Source organism: Zosterops lateralis (assembly GCF_965231275.1).
Source record: "Zosterops lateralis genome assembly, chromosome: 1".
Lineage (NCBI taxonomy): Eukaryota > Metazoa > Chordata > Aves > Passeriformes > Zosteropidae > Zosterops > Zosterops lateralis.
Genome location: NC_139762.1, coordinates 128282031 through 128301502, shown reverse-complemented (window position 1 = coordinate 128301502; position 19472 = coordinate 128282031). Strand labels below are relative to the sequence as shown.

At 42.5% G+C, this 19472-nt stretch overlaps 1 protein-coding gene across 5 annotated transcripts in view; it reads right to left on the bottom strand.

The window, feature by feature from the left end:
• The window catches only part of RNF19A (ring finger protein 19A, RBR E3 ubiquitin protein ligase), a 57379-nt gene extending 51425 nt beyond the window's left edge, over positions 1-5954 (bottom strand). For 2 of the 5 annotated variants that reach the window (XM_083866996.1, XM_083866995.1), the window contains exons 1-2: positions 5848-5954; positions 2813-2967 (exon numbers count right to left, since the gene is read on the bottom strand). The gene's annotated coding sequence lies outside the window, so the exon portion shown is untranslated. Of the gene's footprint in view, positions 1-2812; positions 2968-3274; positions 3396-5020; positions 5216-5237; positions 5332-5847 lie in introns of those variants that run through there. The other 3 variants (XM_083866997.1, XM_083866999.1, XM_083866998.1) reach the window with 3 other exon arrangements.
• Positions 5955-19472: the final 13518 nt, after the last annotated feature.

Below are 19472 nucleotides of genomic sequence, written 5' to 3'. Positions count from 1 at the left end.
ATTTTGATAAGAAGGAGAAAAGGCAAACAGTATGTTGCAACAAAAACTCCCTGTCAGCATTGTCACTTATTATATACGTTTTCTGTACAGATGTTAATTAATACTCACTAAAATATGTACTGGGAAAGTCCTATTAGATCTTGATACAAGGAAGAGCTGCAACACTGAATATGGGCTTGGCATATGGCCCCAATTTCCACGTCATAAAAAGCCTAAAGCACTCCTCAGCCATCTAATTTACACAAAATAAAAGCCTTCTATTTCCTAAAAAAAAAGTCTAAATGTTTCTTCCTGAGACTGAGTTCTGAATGATGATACTGCAGAAGATCTGCCAAAACATCCCTCCCCTTGTCCAGTTTCACAGAAATATACAGTAAGTTCTGAGCACCATGTACTTTCAGCAAAGGAAACAGATGAATGACGCATTTAGGCATGGCAACACCAATAGTCTTTTCCTCTGGAATGCAACTGTTACAGTGCTAAGAAAGACTCTTATTTGTCTAAGAGCAGTTAACAAGGTTATTTTGTATAAATACTGGAAAATAAAAACAAGGCACTGCAGCACTAGTGCTGTGGAGCTATCATATACCAGAGTGCAGCACTGCCAAAGGCCCATGCCTCAACTCAAACCTCCAGTCCCACCTGAACCTCCACTGTTCAGAAGACCCCCCAAGGTGCAAGAACACTTTGCACTCCCTAAAAGCCATTTCTTGAAAATATGTGCAAGGTAAAATCCACTACAGCTGGAACAGTCTGACAGATTAAGCATTTTAGGATAAAAATAGAATTTAATGACTTGGTGTGGTTCACAGAGTTTGGTTTTATGTGAAAAATCTGATCATTAATCAAGAAACTTAAAAGTGGTAATTTTATTTATTAAGGATATGGAGCATCAGTGAAACACAATAAGAACAAAACAACATGATTCTTACTGCATGTAATTTCCCCAGAGTCAGTCCTTTTGTTGAAGCAGTTCTTCATCCACTAAATGGAACAACAGAAGGGGACAGCCAGGGGCTCCAATTTAGAGTAAGCTCTAATCTGCCTTATGGGAGCAACTAAAGGACCTATGGAAAAATGTTTGTTTAAAAGTAATTTGTCTCAACTATAAATGGAAACAGAACACAACTGACATAGTCCCACAATCGCAGTTTGTGCTGAACAATAACAGGATACTTGCATTAACAGAGTTGTGCTCTATTTAGGAAGCAAAACCAAGTGACTATACCAAACTCAATTGGTACGAACATTTATTTCTGCAAGATGCCCTTTAAATGTCTTGCTGAAGACATCATTAGGGGATATGCTGGCCTCTAAAGAGAGGAAGTTTTAATGCCTGAGTAAACACCTGTATATATGAACTCCAGCTCATTTCATTAGGTCATTTCGCTAAGCCGCTTTAGGTTAAAATAACTCTTTTATCAGCTTTCCAGAGTGGTGTAGTTTGTCTAGATGCAAAGTGAATCTTTGGAAACTTGTCCTTCAAAAGAAAAAAAAAAAAAAAAACCAAACAAAAAAAAAGACAACAACTATTCTTATCTTGTAAATGGTAACTACAGTGTTTGGCTACACATCCAACAGGAGAGTACCAGCCACTCAGCATGTGACTGACTTAAACCCACAGTTTAGTAGTGGAAAAGCCTACAGTAATCTTTCCATTCAAAAAAAAAAAAGTAACCCAAAAGGAAAGTACTCCTACTTTTTCTTGTTCCATGGATAAGGCCCAAGGTATGGTTAATTCTTCTAAGAAGTATGATACAACATAAATGAAGGTAAAGCAAAACAGATACTCAATGCCCTTCTCGGTTGCCTTAATGATGGAAGACCTAAGGGTGGTATCACAAATGACATCTCATAGCTCACCTGTGGGGCTTTTCTTCCTTCTACAAATTCTACTTTGAAGAACTCAAAGACCATTCTAAAGCTGGCATAAGACATGCTCACAACAGGAAGAAAACTTACTGTAGAGCCCTGTAATATTCTAGTTCCACACAACATTTACTGCTCTTTCTAGATACCCATTGCTTTGGTTTGGATCCTTGAGTCAGTACCTACGCTATGAGGAAAAAAACCAGAAAAAACAAGCAACCCATGCCAGAGAAGGACCAGCAACCAAAACAGAGTTATGAAGTTATGAATTGCCAGAAATGAACATGAAACAATAACAATCACTGAAGAAAAGACTAAGCCACCTTATGACTCAGATGAGTGAAATCTCTTCCACAAAATCTCTTTCCATCAACTAAAAAATAAACTTACAAAAAGATCTGCGATAACGAGGTGAATGTTAGTTTAGAGAAGTTTGGAAGAAATCTGTCCATCCATAAATATCAGCCATAGACTAAATGCCTATTAATTATTGCAATGCACCAAGAAATAAAATAAATTTTAAAAAGTGCCTGAATAAATCTGCTGAAGTAATCCCTCAAGTAAATACTTAAGGGAGAAGAATGTAATGCTACTTGTAAGTTTCCTTCTGGGTTAAAGTAGAGCACAACAGCATCTGAAGTGTAACTTTATACAACACACACATTTTTCCTTAAAGATTATTTCATTGATGATTTAAAATACAAACTACTTGAAATTAACTAAAATTAGAATAAAACAAGAATAAAACATTGACTTCAGAGACTCAGAAATAAAAGGAAGCCTCCTCTTGCGAAAAACAGGAGCCTTTAAAAAAACCCCAAGTAACTGTTTTAAGAGGTACTGATACAGCCTCTTCCATATTCTTCCTACTGGGGGAAAAAAAGGGTACATTGCAACATTAATATAAACGATCAGTGCTTTAAGAATCAATGTAACTTTTTACCTTCCAGGTAGAAGTCTACCTCCAGGTGCAATTCACATGCTTTTAGCAGTAAGATCCAACATCAGTCCCAGTGTCTTGAAGCTGTATTGGGTACACCAATTCATTCAGCTACACATCTTCCATCAGTTAACACAGAAGGCACAATGGAAACAGAGCTAAGAGAAACACAAAACAAAAGTCTGGAATCAGCTTCTTTATGGATAAGCCAGTGTTAAAACTAATACTTTTAGTAATCATTCAAAGAGCTTTGGTTGATCCTCAGAAGGAATCAGACTGACTCATATCTCAGCTACAAACTCAAAATCACACTAAGAGTAGAACCCAAAACATGTATCCATCAACTTGTTTAATTCAGATATTAACATTTATCCTGCTAGGCTAGCACACCGTGTTTACACACAACTCAGAAAACCAATCACAAAGCCAATATGGATGTCTGACCGTAGGCCAGAGTAAACTGACCCCTTAATGGAGACCATAAGTCTGGCTGAAGGCCATCCGAGGACAGTGGTCCAGGTCACTTTAGTTGCACTTCAGAGCTCAAAGATCTTTCTTAGTGCTTCCAAACCAGGATTTAGAGGTCCTATGAAAAGATTTAGGCATCCTACATTGTCATCCTAGAAGGAAGGAGCACAGTGTGTGTGTGTGTGTGTGTGTTGGATCTTTGTAAGGAATACTCTAATAAGACTAAGCACAGATCAAAGAGGCCCAGTAAATAAGGGACAAAACCCTACATACTGTACTAGTTAGGAAGAATCACCTACTCACTAAATAAATTCAGCCTGAAGTTTTTCTCATGGAGAATAGTAGCTAAATGCTGTTAATTAAGAATATGGGGGTAAAAAGCATATACCATGTATTTTCCACCACAAAAGACTCTACCTAACTGCCAAAAGAATTCAGGGGCTGGTGTTCATTCACAGGTTGATAATATTTACATAAACCAAGTTTTCCTAATGCATTTATTAATGTTAACTGGGAATCCCATAGCTACGGGAGTTTTAATGATTCATTTACTAATGGAGAGATCAGAATTGTACACACTACAAAGGTAAATACATCTGTCAAGCATCTTCTTTCCTCCTGAGCCTCAGCTAGTACAATTAATCAAAATCTGATGATTGCTCTGCATAAGGAGCGTGTCATTTGTCTGACAGATTTAAGTTGAAGGGGAGAGAAGAAAACCACTTTTACCAACTTAAACATTTCAACTCCTCTTAGAAATGATGATCTGATGACCACGAATTCAGTATTAGCTGACAACATAAACACAGTAGCTTGAATTCAGCATTTCATAAATGCTGAATTGTATAAAATGCAGTTGAAACTAGCATACTTCAAGAAATATGCACAAAGAAGACTTACACATACATAAGCCTTCTACTGAACTTGTTTTTAAGATCAGCATTATTATCATGGTGCAAAGTGAAACTTTCATTTTCTGGACAAACAGGCTGAGTTCACATGCAACTAAAAATAAAAAAAGTGCTTTCTCAGCTTTCTGAAAGCTTGAAGTACAAGCATTTAAGTGTTTACAGTTAAATAAGTACCAGATTTTGTAAACTGCTAAGTAATGTTACACAGCCATCATTTCTAAGTATTCAAGTGAATTCTGTTAGCTGAGCAGTTCAGAATTTTACTTCAGTCTGACCTGGATATTAAACCAGAAACTTTCTTTTCCAACGAATTTAACAAGAAACATTTAATTGGATACTGAAATACGGTTCTTTGACTGACAAAAAGATTAATTATTAAAAAAAAACACTGAGAGGAGGAATTAATTTTAAAAAATGAATTTATGTTTAGTTTTGTCTCCAGAATTAAACCCTGCAAGATGTGTTTCCCCAAACTAAGCTTAATAAAATAATGCTGTCCTTCATGACAGTTGAGATAAAGCACTAATCAGCACCAATGCAAACTACAGTAACTTTCGCAGAAACAAGATTTGTTGTGTTCCTCATGGAGAAACACAGGCACGTATCCGATAAGCAACCACAAGGGCATCAAGGCTTTAAATTGTGATTTCTCTGCTCAGCACTAGCAGCATTCTACCACTGTCCCTCTGGCATATCCCCACAAGTCCATTCCACTACCACCCCTCTGGCAAAGCCCCATTTCTTTCTGTCAAGAGGCAGCACTGGAGCAGAAGGAGAAAGGCAGAAGGGGACGCCTTCTCTTCGCCATCCATCACCCCTTCAGCTCACTTACATGCACGCTGCCTTTCACACAGTTTGCTACCCATTCTTCCCTGTCTTTTAAACGTGCAGTAGCTGCTGTGTGTGTGTACAGCAAACTGCCAGGCGGAAAACTCCCGGCTTTGCAGAAGAACCTGCGCAAGGAAAACACTTGGCAGGACGCGGGGCTGAACACTGCTCGTCCTCCACAGCCGAGATGCGGTATCCCTGCAAAAACTCCTCCGACCCACCGCATCGGGGCTGGGCGACACACCACGGCGGAGTCAGCCAGAAACTCTGGGGGAGGAGGGTGCGGGTGGAGGCCCGGGGGCTGCTCTCTCTCCTCTGTCTCCCAGTGCCCCGCGAGTTCAATTGCCGGAGTTCCCGGCCCCGGTCACAGGGCGCTGCCGGGGCGGGAGCGGCGCCGGCCGAGGGCCCCAAGGCCCACCCGGGCTGGCGGCGGGCGGCAGCCTCTGCTCTCCGCTCTCTGCTCTCCGCTCCCCGCACACCGGGCCCGGGCCGGGCCGGGCCGGACCCACCCGGGCTTCCTCCAGCCCCGGGGCCCGGCCGGGGCCCCCTCCTCCGCCGCGGGGGAGACAATGGGCGCGATGACTTCACCCTCCAGCAATGCGAGGACGCCGCCGACCTCCCCCCGGCCCGCAGGGCGCTCCCAGGCCCTCTCCCCGCCGGGCTGGGGCTGGGGCTCCCGCCCAGAGGCGGCCCCGGCTCGGAGGTTCTGCTCCACCCCTCACCCGCCGCCACGCTGAGGGCGGCGGCCGCCGGCGGAGGCCCGAGCCCGGGGACGCCGCCACCGCCGGGCTCCTCGGCGCCCCCGCCCCGCCGCGAACCCAGCCCCGGTACCTGAAGGCCGGCGGGGGAAGCAGCGCCGCTCCGCTGGGCCGAGCGCGGCTCCGCGCAGGAAGCGCCTCGGTACGTGTGTGTCTGTGCTGTGTGTCCGTGTGTGAGCGAGGCACGGAGGGGGCGGCACCGCCCGGCCGGGGCGGGGCGGGGCTGGGCTGGGAGTGGGGCCGGGGCTGCCCGGGGGGGAGGCGGCGCCCGCGCCGGCGGTTTCCGCGGCGCGCTGAGCTCAACGCGCACGGCGGGGCCGCCCTGAGCCCGCCCCGGCAGCGCCGCCCCGGCCCGCGGGAGCGCTGGGACCCCGCCGTGGGGACGGGCCGCTCCCCGGGGCGGCGCGGGGGAGGCTCGGGGGGTGCTCGGGGGCTGCTCAGGGGGTGCTCAGGGGATGCTCCTGGGGAGGCTCAGGGGGATGCTCGGGGAGTGCTCGGAGGATGCTCCGGGGGATGCTCAGGGGATGCTCGGGGGGATGCTCGGAGCCGGCGGGGCGGGCTGGGCGCGGGGTCCCGGCCCCCGTGGTGCTGCCAGCGTTGTGTGCGTGTACCATCCCATGGGCTTCGCACCCATGGAAATGGAAAAGTGCGAGGCGAAGGATGGATTAATTATTGGGGCGTTTCAAAAGGGTCGGGCTGCTGAGCGCTGATTCACTCGCCAAAATGACAAAACCCCCTTTCCCTGCTGTAAGATACAGATTTGCCTTCTTTTCGCCCCCCCCCCCCGCCTTGCCATTTGGACCAGAAGCCGCGGCCGGGTTTGCCCGCAGGCCCCCGGCTCTGCATTGAGCTGCGGTCTGCCTACATTGTTATTATATTGGATTTAAATCGTGTGCCTTTTTTTTTTTTTTTTTTTTTCCAGTTAATCATTCACGCTGTCTCATGTAATCTCACAATTTTGTGGAACTGGAGATGATCCTGCGCTTATGACTAGTAGTTCTTCTCTTAAGCTGGTATGAAACCTGAAAACTTACTGTGAAAAAAAGTTATTAATCGCCGAGCCTGCATTTAATGTGCACAAAGGTAGTGAAATGAATAAAATGTACCTTGCTTTCTGTGAAAAACGAGGTTCACTTTTTAGTAAATTTTAAGGAATATGTTTAATAAAATAATTAAGACAATTAGGAGATAAGAAAAAACCAAAAACGGCCGGCCGGGTGACTTGGCATTCAGCCAAGTCCACACCTTGCTTTCTCAGGGATACTCGTTAAATACCCTTCTCGTTATATCGATATATGAATATTCATAAAATTCCATAAACTTGTTTCCATATTCCAGGAACTGTTTTGCATGGCCCCTCCTTGGGTCCGCCTTTTTAGAGCATGCGTGTTTCGTGGCTGTGTCCTTTTTATCGCGTCCAGCTTGGGCCTTGGTCCGTGTCTTCTGCGGGTGGTAGATGCTGATAGTTGATGTATCAGTAGCAGAGTCTTCTTTACATGTTCACTGGATGTTATCCCAACCAAACTGACAGTTTAAGCAGACTTACATCGACTACTCCCATTATATCTAATCTTCTTTTACCAATAGCAGAAATAAACTTATATCCTTATATCCTTACTATGTTATTAATCATATAGCACACATCTTGCGAAAAGCCAATTTTATAATACACACATATAACAAACCCCACTCCTTTTATAATTCATTTGGCTTTGAGCCAAATTCCTTGTTTTCTAGCTTCCATTATTTCCTCTTATAGACACTTACTTTCCAACCAGTCACCACTGGTCCTCATGTTTTCCACAATTTAATGTTTTCCCAATTATGAATACAACTATCTAATCTGGATGGGTTATAACAGTGACTGTTGATATGGGTATGTGTAATAAGAAAGGAACCTCGGTGTCTTTTCATATAGAACTTTCAATAGTATCTGTAGCATAATTTTGCCAATATCCTATAAGGCAAAAGACAAAGAATGAGTGAAGTGACAGAAAAAGGAATAACAGAGGTCTGGTATGGCTTATACCTCCACCCTCCATGCCTATGGGGTTGCTACCCACAGCAGGAGTATATGATCTGCTTGGTGGCAAGTACAGCGGCCAACCCAGTCTTGCCCTCTATTTCCTTGTCAATTCTTTTTGTTTGTTTGTTTGTTTGTTAGTTTTCAGACAAATTGCCTTTGACTTTTTGGGGTTTTTTTAACCGTAATTCTCTCCACTGTTCCTCAGGTATTTCCCACTCAACAGGCACTGGTAATCCCCATTTACTGGGATATATGTACACATGCATCACTAAAAGGCAGTAAAGTCTTTTAATCCAAAGGCCAGCTGCAAAGCCTTTTTAGAACTGACAATTAATTATGCTGGCCATAGCTGCACTTCGAGTAAAACTGCATCTTTAGTTCAACTATTCCATGTACTGTGACTTTTCCGCATGATCATTTTACTGAAATTAGGGTGTCATCTTCCTCTCTGGGGAATCACTTCTGCTACCATTTAATTTTTGAAAGCTTCCACCTTTTAACTGTAACTAGGATTGAGGGACAGGTTAAAAAGAAATTTAAAGAGAGAAAAAAATTTTACTCAACAAAAAAATAACTTAAACTACAGAGTGAAAAGAAGAAAGAAGAGAAAAAAAACCAACAAAAAAACAACAGAAACTTCTTTTACCCCTTCTGATGTTAGAGTTTTATCATATTGAAGGTTTCTGTTGGGCCAATCCTCTGCTCAGCCTATTCTTAGGGCAGGAAGACAATGAATTCTTGCTATTCTAGAAGATTTTCCTTCACTGTTTAGGAGAACTTAGAAAGATACATACACTATAAGATTTATTTCTATCTAAGGCAAAAACACTCACTCAATTTGACATGCATTGATTTGAAAGATTAGATACTCCTTAGAAACTTCGATGAGAACCCCCTTTGACAATTAACACCACCAGTTTTATGAGCTAGGTCTCATCTGCAGCCAGCTGGAAAACTAAGAAAAAAAAAAAACCTTCCAAAACAGTTTCTGCAAAATTTATAGTAACTTATCAAGCAGGGAAATAAATGAAACTACTAGAAAAATTTTGCATATACCACAATAATATTTCCAAGCAGCAAGTATCTTGTCATTCATACTATCTCTCCTTATATTCCACAAGAAAATCTGACATCTTCTTATATAAAAAAAGAAAACCAAAACACCTTCAAAAGTTTCTTAACAAAGACACACAAAGAACTGCCCATAAAAAAAAGGAAAAAACCCTCCAAAAAAAAAAACTTCTCAACCAATACCTACATCTCAACCTCTGTCTAAGAGGCAAATGACAAAGTTTTCCCACCTTATAAAGTCATATAATTAGTTCCTTAAATTATTTTTGATCCACCCACTTGAAGAGCAAATCTTTATATCCCTTCTCATGACTTCTAAATAGTAGAAGAAAAATTTGCTCTTGAGAATAAACCTGACAGAACTAGATTTCTATCAGTAATTATCTGTACCTTTTTGTGGGGACAACACTGCCAGCATAACTGAAAAATGTCCTGTATTGGTTACAAATATCTGCATGTTTGTGTGTGTACACAAAGGAATCACAGCTACTGTATTAACTTTGACACAGTACCAGTTTAGTTGAAAACTCTTTCCTTAATTCCCACTCTGCCGGGTAGTAGTTCACCCTATATTTTGTGAGCACTAACATATCCTCTTGGTATTTCACATAGGCGCTCTTCTCTGCCCTCCTTCTTTAAACAAAACAGATTAATAAGTAATAAAATGTCTTTTAAGTTAGTATGAAAGAAGTACCTTAAACACACACAAAAATAGAAAAAATAAAAGAGGCAAAAACATATTGTTTGTTCTGTAAGATATAAAACCTAAAATAAATTAGCCAAAATGTTAGGGATATGGAGCCCATCTTCTTCTTGTGATTTTCATGTACCTGCAATATTATACAGTGGAGTAACATAAACACTTTCAAAAAACAATATTACATATTTCAATTTTATTCCCCACACTAGAATTACTTGAAAGTCCATTTCCTTTGTAGCTGTGAAGAAACAGAGGTAGCATTTGACAGACCGGACTGATTTTTAGGTGTTATGCAGAGAAGTAAAACAGAGAAAGTCCTTTGTCCAAAACTTCCAAATTTACTTGAGTCTTTTCCAGTTCATGACCACTCAGCTCTGTTTAAAATTCAACTTTGTATCACCTGGTTTAGACGCTACAGTTCATTCTTGGGTTCTCACACCTGTCTCTTGATTTTGCTGACGTTGATTTAAAACTTGCAGCTTTAGTTTTTCAGCCATACCGCAGCTTCAGTTGCCTGCAATACCTGAAAAAGCATCTTCCCACTATGGGGTTAAAGAACTTCCTCTCCCATTTTTGCAATTGTAAAGCTATACCCTCTTAACATTAATTTCTCTTTATTTCATAATTTAAACATTATCTCATAGGCTGTTACTTTCAGGTTCCAATCTGGGTTGCATCTGGACTCCCAACATACATTTTACTCATGGCATTTGAGCATTAATTTTGTTAAAAAAAATTCCCAATAACAAAAGATCTAATTTCATCCATAATTCCTTCTTCTTCTAATTCCTTCTTATCAAACACCAGAACTCTCACAACTCTTTTGACTCCAATCTCCTGTTCCATTAAAACTATTCCTTCCTATTTCTGAGGTCACCCCCCAGCATTTGATGTCTTATAGCTATCTCTTTAGGCAATTTCAATTCACTCCCAAAAAACCAAAAACCAAACCAAACAAAAACAACTTCTAAGACCTCTAAGAATTTCCAAAATTCTCAAAAAACCTTTCAAGACCTCTAACATAAGACTCTCCAAGCTTCTGTCCCACCTTCAGGATTCCATCCAGTCACTGCCTGATCTCCTCTCTGCCATCCAACAGCCCGAACACCACCCCCTCCCTTTTTCCCTCGAGGCACAGAAAACTCAGCAGCTCAGCAGCACAGCACCATGTGCTGCATGCACCGTCTTTCAAAACAAAAACTCCTATTTTACTTCAGCAGTCTATATTACACATACATTCACTCAAGAACAACCATAACAACAACAATAAAAGCTCTTCAAAATGAATTTCCCCATTAATCTGCAAAACTGCACCAATCCTCTTTTTAAACAGCCCTCTTGAACCTGAATTCTTCATTAATTCCCTCGCAGTTCCCCTTTTTGTGAGCACAACTCCTCAGAATTCCACTCTGGCCTGCAGTTCCCCTCTTTCCATTCAGACATTTTAACCGTTTCAACAATTCACTTCTTTAACACAAATAAACTCCACAACAAGCACACTTCTTCAGCTGCATTTAATTCCACTTACACAAAGACAACACAAAAAGATTAGTACCCTTTTTTTAAAAAAAAAATTTGTTAGTTTTTACTCATAGGTATTTGACTAACCCCCAGATGTTCTTAGATTATCACACTTTTCAAGCCTTTAGTATTCCTCAACCTGGCAGCCTTTTCCGAAGCCCAGGTGTCTTGGACCTTACACCTGCAAGCCTTTTTTGTGTTTCTATCCTCAATCTGGCAAAAACCCAAAAATACCTATATTTGGCCAAACCCTAAATGCTCTTGGGTCTTACGTAACCCTTTTAATTCAGCAGCAAGTCTAGGTGTCCTTTGCTCTCTTCCTTTAAGGGGTCCAACCCCTTTTCCTGGGATTCCGTCCCAGACCAGGGGGTTCAAACATTTCCCCCCCCCCCCCCCCCAGTATTCCGTTTTCCCAGTGGATTGTATAGGAAAAACTATCGGCTCCCTTCCTGAGGGGTCCAACCCCTCCCTGGGACTGTCCCAGCCACCCGGGGTTTTTTACAACCCCTCTTTCCTCTGGGATCCCGTCCCAATCACCCGGGGTCACATTCACACTTTTTATCTTTTGCTTCACCTCTGTGCTGGCCGTTTCCCTTGCGAGATAACAAACAGCATGAGAAGCCACACCACACTCACTTCACCAGCCTGGGGTACCCAGCCAGTGTCCCATTCACACACCACGCAGACCCCCTTTAACCCGCTCCCCTGAGAAATACTTACCAATCATTTTCTTTCTCAGGTTCTTCGTGCACGAGGTTTTTATGGAGCAAAAATACTGCAGTTTTAGGGAGCCTTTTCCCTTTTCCTTACTTGCTTTTTTCTTTCTCCTTGTTTGTCTCTTTGGATGTTTTACCTGCAATCCCCAATTCTCACCAGGAAAAACAAAGTTTTGGGCCGCCAGAAACACAGGCGGGGCGCCTCCCTTGCTCTGGATTTCCTGGGGTTTCAGGGACGAGGTATATCCCAGACGAGCCCCAAATTGTGAAAAACGAGGTTCACTTTTTAGTAAATTTTAAGGAATATGTTTAATAAAATAATTAAGACAATTAGGAGATAAGAAAAAACCAAAAACGGCCGGCCGGGTGACTTGGCATTCAGCCAAGTCCACACCTTGCTTTCTCAGGGATACTCGTTAAATACCCTTCTCGTTATATCGATATATGAATATTCATAAAATTCCATAAACTAGTTTCCATATTCCAGGAACTGTTTTGCATGGCCCCTCCTTGGGTCCGCCTTTTTAGAGCATGCGTGTTTCGTGGCTGTGTCCTTTTTATCGCGTCCAGCTTGGGCCTTGGTCCGTGTCTTCTGCGGGTGGTAGATGCTGATAGTTGATGTATCAGTAGCAGAGTCTTCTTTACATGTTCACTGGATGTTATCCCAACCAAACTGACAGTTTAAGCAGACTTACATCGACTACTCCCATTATATCTAATCTTCTTTTACCAATAGCAGAAATAAACTTGTATCCTTATATCCTTACTATGTTATTAATCATATAGCACACATCTTGCGAAAAGCCAATTTTATAATACACACATATAACACTTTCCCTGTGGGATTTGCAGTGCACCATCAGTTAAAGGCTTGCACGTATACTTACCTTTATTTATGTGCATTGTTCTGTTTAAGTCAATAGGACTACTTCCAGTGCATCAAATTAAAAGTAAATACAAGTCATTCAGTGGTGAGGTACTTAATCTGAAATGACAGAATGGGCAGTTACAACAAACAGGGAGGGGAAGTGGAAAATAAGGGTAACACCAATGAGATTATAATGGAATTTTGGCATGTTGTGTACTAACCATGGCAGTTCCCTCTTTGCTTGTAAAAGCCAGTGGTTAGGTGAGTTGTTCAGGCTCCAGTAATGCAAACATGTACATGTCACTTGGGCCATATAAGTAGTGCCATTTTGTTCAGCTGGATAAGATATACAGAAGTTTATTACATACAACAACTTGTGGAGTAAAATCTTGGACACTTCATTTTGTGTGGGATTTGATACTGGAAAAGGGAATTAGAGAAAGGGAATTAGCTCATAAAATGAGAAAAAAACCCCAAGAATGGAGGTGCATGAGAGAAGGAAAATGAAGAGAGAAACAAAAAGATTAGCATATAGAATAGCCTGGTAGGATAGTGAACAGATTTTGGAATAGCAACAGCAAACCATTTTATCTGTTCAAATGTGCAGCTACCAATAAAACAAAAAAACAGCCAGCAAGGCAGTGCAGTAATATATTACTTTCTAAATGTCCAGAGGGATTCAGCAAATCAGTACAAATGTTCTGAAATCTCTTGGCTAATGCTGGAGAATAGGAGGGGAACAGAGCCCAGGTGTTTTAAAATTCTGTACTGGGACATTGAGCAGTCACTGTGGTGGTGAGATGGTTTCTCCTTGAGGCTGATGAGGGACAAAGCAAGCCTCCAGCCAGCCTCCCTCCTGAGAGCTTGGCACTAGAGAACCTGCAGCCAAGTAGGTGCTTTTCGTCAAAAATATTCAAAACAGTCAATTAACAAAATACACTAAGCATAGGGAAGGAAGAAACTCTTTTCTGCACAAGCTGTACCCCAAAACTGGCAGTTGTTTATTTTGGTGTGTAAGGAAGATACATTTGTTTTCTTGCTTGCTAGCTTATTATTATAGAATAGGATGACAAAGAGGTATTAAGGGAAAGTAGGGGCTGCTGGAACTCTTGGGCAGAGAGGAAATACCTTATGTGCACTGCATTTGGTGAGGCATACAAGATTTAAGAATGCAAACTAGGCTGTCTTTCCAAAACTCTTTTTGAAGAACCTCTAGGATTTAACCTTTGTGGGTATTCAATTCAGTTGCTGGCGGAAGAGTATCAAGTATTACATCACAATACAAAAATACTGCCCTCAGAGCAAAGCATCTGGTATGTTCTAAGGAGGCACAACATGCTGTCAAACATGGAAGGGTAAAAATGATATCAACATGAAAAGGTGAGCAGAGGGGGCTGAGAAAGGAAAGTGCTTTTTTTCTTGGTGGTAAGGAATGGAGAAAAGGGTATGAGATAGACAAACTCATCTCAAATTTTTAGATCTTTCTCATAATCTCTGCTTATCTGGACTGCTGGCCTCAGTGTAATTTCAGTATTTAGATATGAAACACTGCTGTCTCATATGGTAGTGTAAAATCAGCACCTTGGGCCAGATTTTCATGTGTTGGTGGTCTTTTCTTTAAACTCATATTTGAAGAGTATCAAATATGATGGGTAGATGTTTCCATGTCTCTGATCCCACATCTAAGTTTCCCTTTGAAATCTTCTATTGAATATTCAACCACCACCTTCAACATAAAATTGGCAAAGTCAAACTCTATTTTTGTGTAGGTAATTTCATGTTTCCTGCAGACTCTGTCATCATCTGGTCTCCAGCCCATCATTTTTAGGGAAAAACCTGTCCTCAACCCTTCCCCTTTCGACACACACGTTTGTGTCCTTGATCCTTCTTTTATCTTGTTTTGAAGAAGACCCTTTGTTGGAAGATTCACCACTCTCCTATGTTTTTTCAGCTCAACTGTCTCACCAATTTATTTTTTTTTTTCCTGGAGACTTTATTTTTAGCACCCCTGATTTCACTGATCTGTCTTACAGTGTTGCCCCACAGATGGCTGCATTTGCACAAAAAGCATTGCAGAAGATTGATGTGGCAGCAGGAACAAGTGGCATAGGGAAGGAAGAGAACTGTCTAGATCAATTTTGCCTCTGGAAAAAATGTAGTATGGAAATGCATTCTGACTTGCAACTAAAGAAGAAAGGATAAAAGCCTTTGATGAATTAAAATATTTGCAATATGTATGGATAGCAAAACAGAAAGCAGGCATGCAAAAGTAGGAAATATTAATAAATACCACTGTATAACTGATAATATTATATATAAATACAGCTAAGAGACAAATTGCACAGGACAGGAATAAGGCTGGAATACCCATTGTGAAAGACTATTATTATGGGTTTCTGCCCATTGTGAAAGATTATTTGCCACGCGCTGATTGTCATAAATTGTATTGAGTGCAGTAGATTAAAAAAGAAAAATTAATACCTGTGTACCATGATGACAAGCCTAGGCTAATGGATTACTGACAAATAGAGCTATCTCATATAGATGCAATCTCACTGATCCAAGTTACGAAGTGGCAAGATACCGGTAAATACTGTGTAAGCTGAGAACTTTCCAAAATTGTTGGCATGTCATAAAACATTAAAGATGAAGGCTTCCATAGCCCTTTCAAACATCTGAGATATCTTAGACTTACATCATCTGATCTAATCAGTTTCTGTAGTAGTCAATAAAGAAAAAGTAAAAGTAGAAAATTTATAATAAGAAGAACTGCAGTCCCTAGAATATGCCTATTGCAAGAAAGAAAATCTGTTTAAATAAATAAAATTTATTTAGGTTTATATTCAGCCACTATGACAGAGAATAAAAATAAGTTGAGAAATCTAAGTGCCTGAATCCAAAAAGTGCTCCTAAACACTTATAAGATGTCATTCAACTTTCAAGACTCCAGAAGTCTGCAAAAGACTACTATATGAGCTTAAAATTTCTCAAATGCTTAAAACTCTGCTCCTAAATGTAGTATTTAAGCTCTGGAGGTAAGGAGTTGCAGGATGCAAAAGTGATACCCATGTATTTTCTTGGAGTCAGCCATTTTTAAAGGCCAGTTGGCTATCACTGTCAATATCCTCAGGGAACTTCAATTTGTTAGAAAAATAAATGAAAGTCGAGAGTTATACTGCAAAGAGCAGCAGACTATAATTTCTGTTGCACAACACTGTTTCCATTCTAGTCTCCTGAGCTTTCCTCCTCTTTTAGTAAGAACAGCCTGAAATTTGTTTTTCTGGGTTCATAAGTTATGTGCTTATTTTCTGCCTAAAGGTGAAATTGTTTCTGGAAAGCTTGAGCAAGAATGTTTTTGCTGGTTTAAGGGTGAGAGCAGTGGGATGGGGGGCGGGGGGGAGGGGGAATGTTGCATAAAGGTAAAAGTACTGTAGGGTTTTCTAAATAACTTTTTCATCATGGTGAAGAGATGTGAAGAGATGAAAGTCATGGTGGAAATAACCCTGCTCAGGGAAGGCCTATACTTTTTCTAAAATTGGTCTCAAATGGGTCCTTCAAGCAGCATATACATTCTGTCTTTGTCACAGCCAGGGAACATTTACACTTGACCTTTCCTGAGAGGAAGGGTAAGTATCTGCTCAGATTTATCTGTCCTTTGAGTCACAAACACATCCTCCGTATTTTCATGGTGACACACTGACTGTACCTGGAAGTCCTGCCCCGTTACTGCCTAATTCTTCATGGAGTGGCCCATCTGCAGTGTATCCTACAGGCTTCTTCACAAATAAACTGGGATCAGGGAAGCTGGTGAGGGAGGGGCTTGGTGCCCACAGGGGCCCCACTTCATTCACACTGTGGCCATGCTCTGCTATTGGCAGTCTGGGATCTCCAAAAGTGTCGCAGCAGGCTTTTGTGGCCTTCTCTCTCTGCATGTCCTCATGACACAGTTAAGTATCACACGCTTTAAGAATATAAACCGTCTATGTGACAATGAGGGGCCTCTGTCAACTGTCTGTGGGATGTGCAGAAGCAGAGTGTTTCTCCTCCAGAACACCTTTCAATGTCTGCTGACCTGTCTCAAGTCCGTGGCCAGGAGGTCGGTGGACCTGAAGACAGCATGTGTTTGCAGCCAGGGTTACCAGCTGCTAGCCTGGGTGGGCTTGTTCTGGGTGGGCATGACATGACACAACCTATAGTCACATGCTGTCACATGTGGTCATGCCAGGTATTACATGTCCAGCATGAGCACACATTGGACAAAGACAGTGAGGAGGTGTCCTCCTTGACTGGACAGAGAATGTACAACCTCTGACCCTCCTGTGGCCACAAAACCATCCTGTCAGGGAGCAGCACAGACCCCGTGGGACTCCCCATGGTGGCAGGACCTGTCCCACCATTCCAGCCCTAAGGCAGGTAGGGCATTGGGGCAGCCCCAGCCCTGGGTATTGGGCACCTCTTTGGGGACAGGCTGAGGCCAGGCTGGGACATGAACCCACAGTTGTGCCTGGTTCAGTAAGATCCATCGTCAGGACAGGGGCTGATGGCTCCAGAGGGCTGAAATGAGGTCCTGAGCCATGGGTGGCCACCTCAGGGTGCCAGCACATCCTTGTGGAGAGACTCCATATGGTTGACTCCAAGAAGAGCTCACAGAAGCAGGGCTCTGTCCAGGAGCATTGCTGTGTGCAGTTGGATTGGTGGATGAAAAGGACAGAGGTGGTGAGGAGTGGTTGCCTTTAGCCCCTGCTTAGGGAACACATTTTCTCATACAATAGCTGTAGGAGCCAACAGCAAGGAGCAGTAGGTCACAGGACCTCTGTGCAGAGAGCTTTCCAGAAATGTGTCATCCCTTCTGTCCTCGCCAGGGCAGATGAGCCATAGGAGAGGATCGCTTGCTCTAAGTGGGGAGCTGCAAACACAGTTCTGCCAGATTGTCTGGCAATTCCCACTTATGGTAAAACATTCTGTAGCCCCAGCCACTGCCAAGGGCAGAGGACACGAGCAGAGCACTCTCATGCAGCCTGGTTCTCCCCAGCATCAGCAGGTCAATCCTACAGCTACAGTGCACTGAGGACAGCACTGGGATGGCCATTTCGCCACGAGCATCATGACTGTGCCTTCCTTCCTGCCAACATCACTGCCAGCAAGTTTGCTGTTTACTGTTTACTGTGACTGCTCTCAGCAGTCTTCATAAAACAGCAATTCTGGCCTTTACCTCTTGCCTCCTCTGTTGTCTCTGTTTCCTCAGGCTAGCCAGAACCAGGCCTTGCAGGAGTATGAAACTCTTGCTTCCTTGCATGAACCTGACTCCAGACACAAGTTAATAACAGCAATTTCCTGTGGTCAGGAACACCCAATTCCAGTGCTCTCCCCAAGTTTCCAAAACTTCAAGCCTCTTTTGCATAACACAGAGAGGGCAGTGACTGTAGTGCTATGAGTTTGCCCAGGAATGGTACATAAATCTTTGACAGAGAGCTCTAAATACTGTTTTTGATTCATGGTAGGCAGTATACCAGGACATGCCTAGATTGACCATGATGCAATGTGACTGGAAGAGAAGTGCTGGTCTCAAATGTCCTTTCCTCATGCAAGAGAAGCACCTGAACCATCCAAAGAAGAGTCACACCATGTGCCCAAGAATATTGTCCAAACACTTCTTGAACTCTTGTCAGGTTTGGTGCTGTGACCATTTGCCTGGGGAGCTGTTCCAGTGCCCAACCATCCTCTAAGTGAAGAATCTTTTTATAACATCCAACCTAAACCTCCCCTGGCACAACTTCAGGCCATTCCCTTGAGTCTTGTCACAGGGACCACAGAACAGGGATCAGTGTCTGCCCCTCCTCTTCCCCTCACGAGGAAGTTGAAACTGCAATGAGGTCTCCCCTCAGTGTTCTCTTCTCCAGCCTGAACAGAGCAAGTGACCTCAGCTGCTCCTCATATGGTTTCCCCTCAAGGCCCTACATGTGCAGGGGTCTTTATGTGCATTTGCATCAATGTCAAAGGGAGGAAAATGCTGTGATGTGTTTTCTTCTCCTTGCTGTCCAACAAGGTCTCCAGGGGTGGATTACTCCATCCAGCTTCAATTCTGCCATGCTACAAGTGGAGTGCAACAGCTTTTGGATGGTGTGTGTTGTGCCAACTGTGCCTCTCCTCAAAAAAAAAAAAAAAAAAAAAAATTATTTAAAATATATATAACATATGTTTGAGTTAATTTCTGGAACAAGAACTAGACATTTTATTTTCATTTTAGAATTTGCCTACTGTCCCAAAGTAATCAAGTCAGGAATCAGAGGATTTGCCCTCTCTGAGGACTGTGTCTGCCTCAAGTTCTACAGAAGTTCTGTGTGTGTTGATGTTGCTTCCTTTTTCCCTTTTTTTTCCCCCTTGGTTTGTCTTCACAAAGAGTTGTTTCCCTTGATTCCTTTCTATTTTTGCATTAGATCAACTAAACCCATGACACCTTAGACTACACTCACTGTGCCCCCTGCTCCACCCCTTGCACTCAAATCTGGCCAAGAAATACAGACAGAGATTTCCTCTCACCCGAGGTTTATGAGTCACAAAGTCTGGATGATTAGAAGGAAGGGTTAGGGTTTCACCTGCCTTTTCAGAGATCATTTTCTCTTTCAGATACCATTCCTAATCCTACACTTACTGCAGATGCACTCTACTACAAGACCTGCAGAAGTGAGTCCTCTCTGGAGACTGTAGTGCTATTCACCACTTTATGGAAGGTGTTTCTGCCCCCCATTTTATCCCTAAAGAGTTAGAGTTGACATTTGGCACTGAAAGTTGTTTA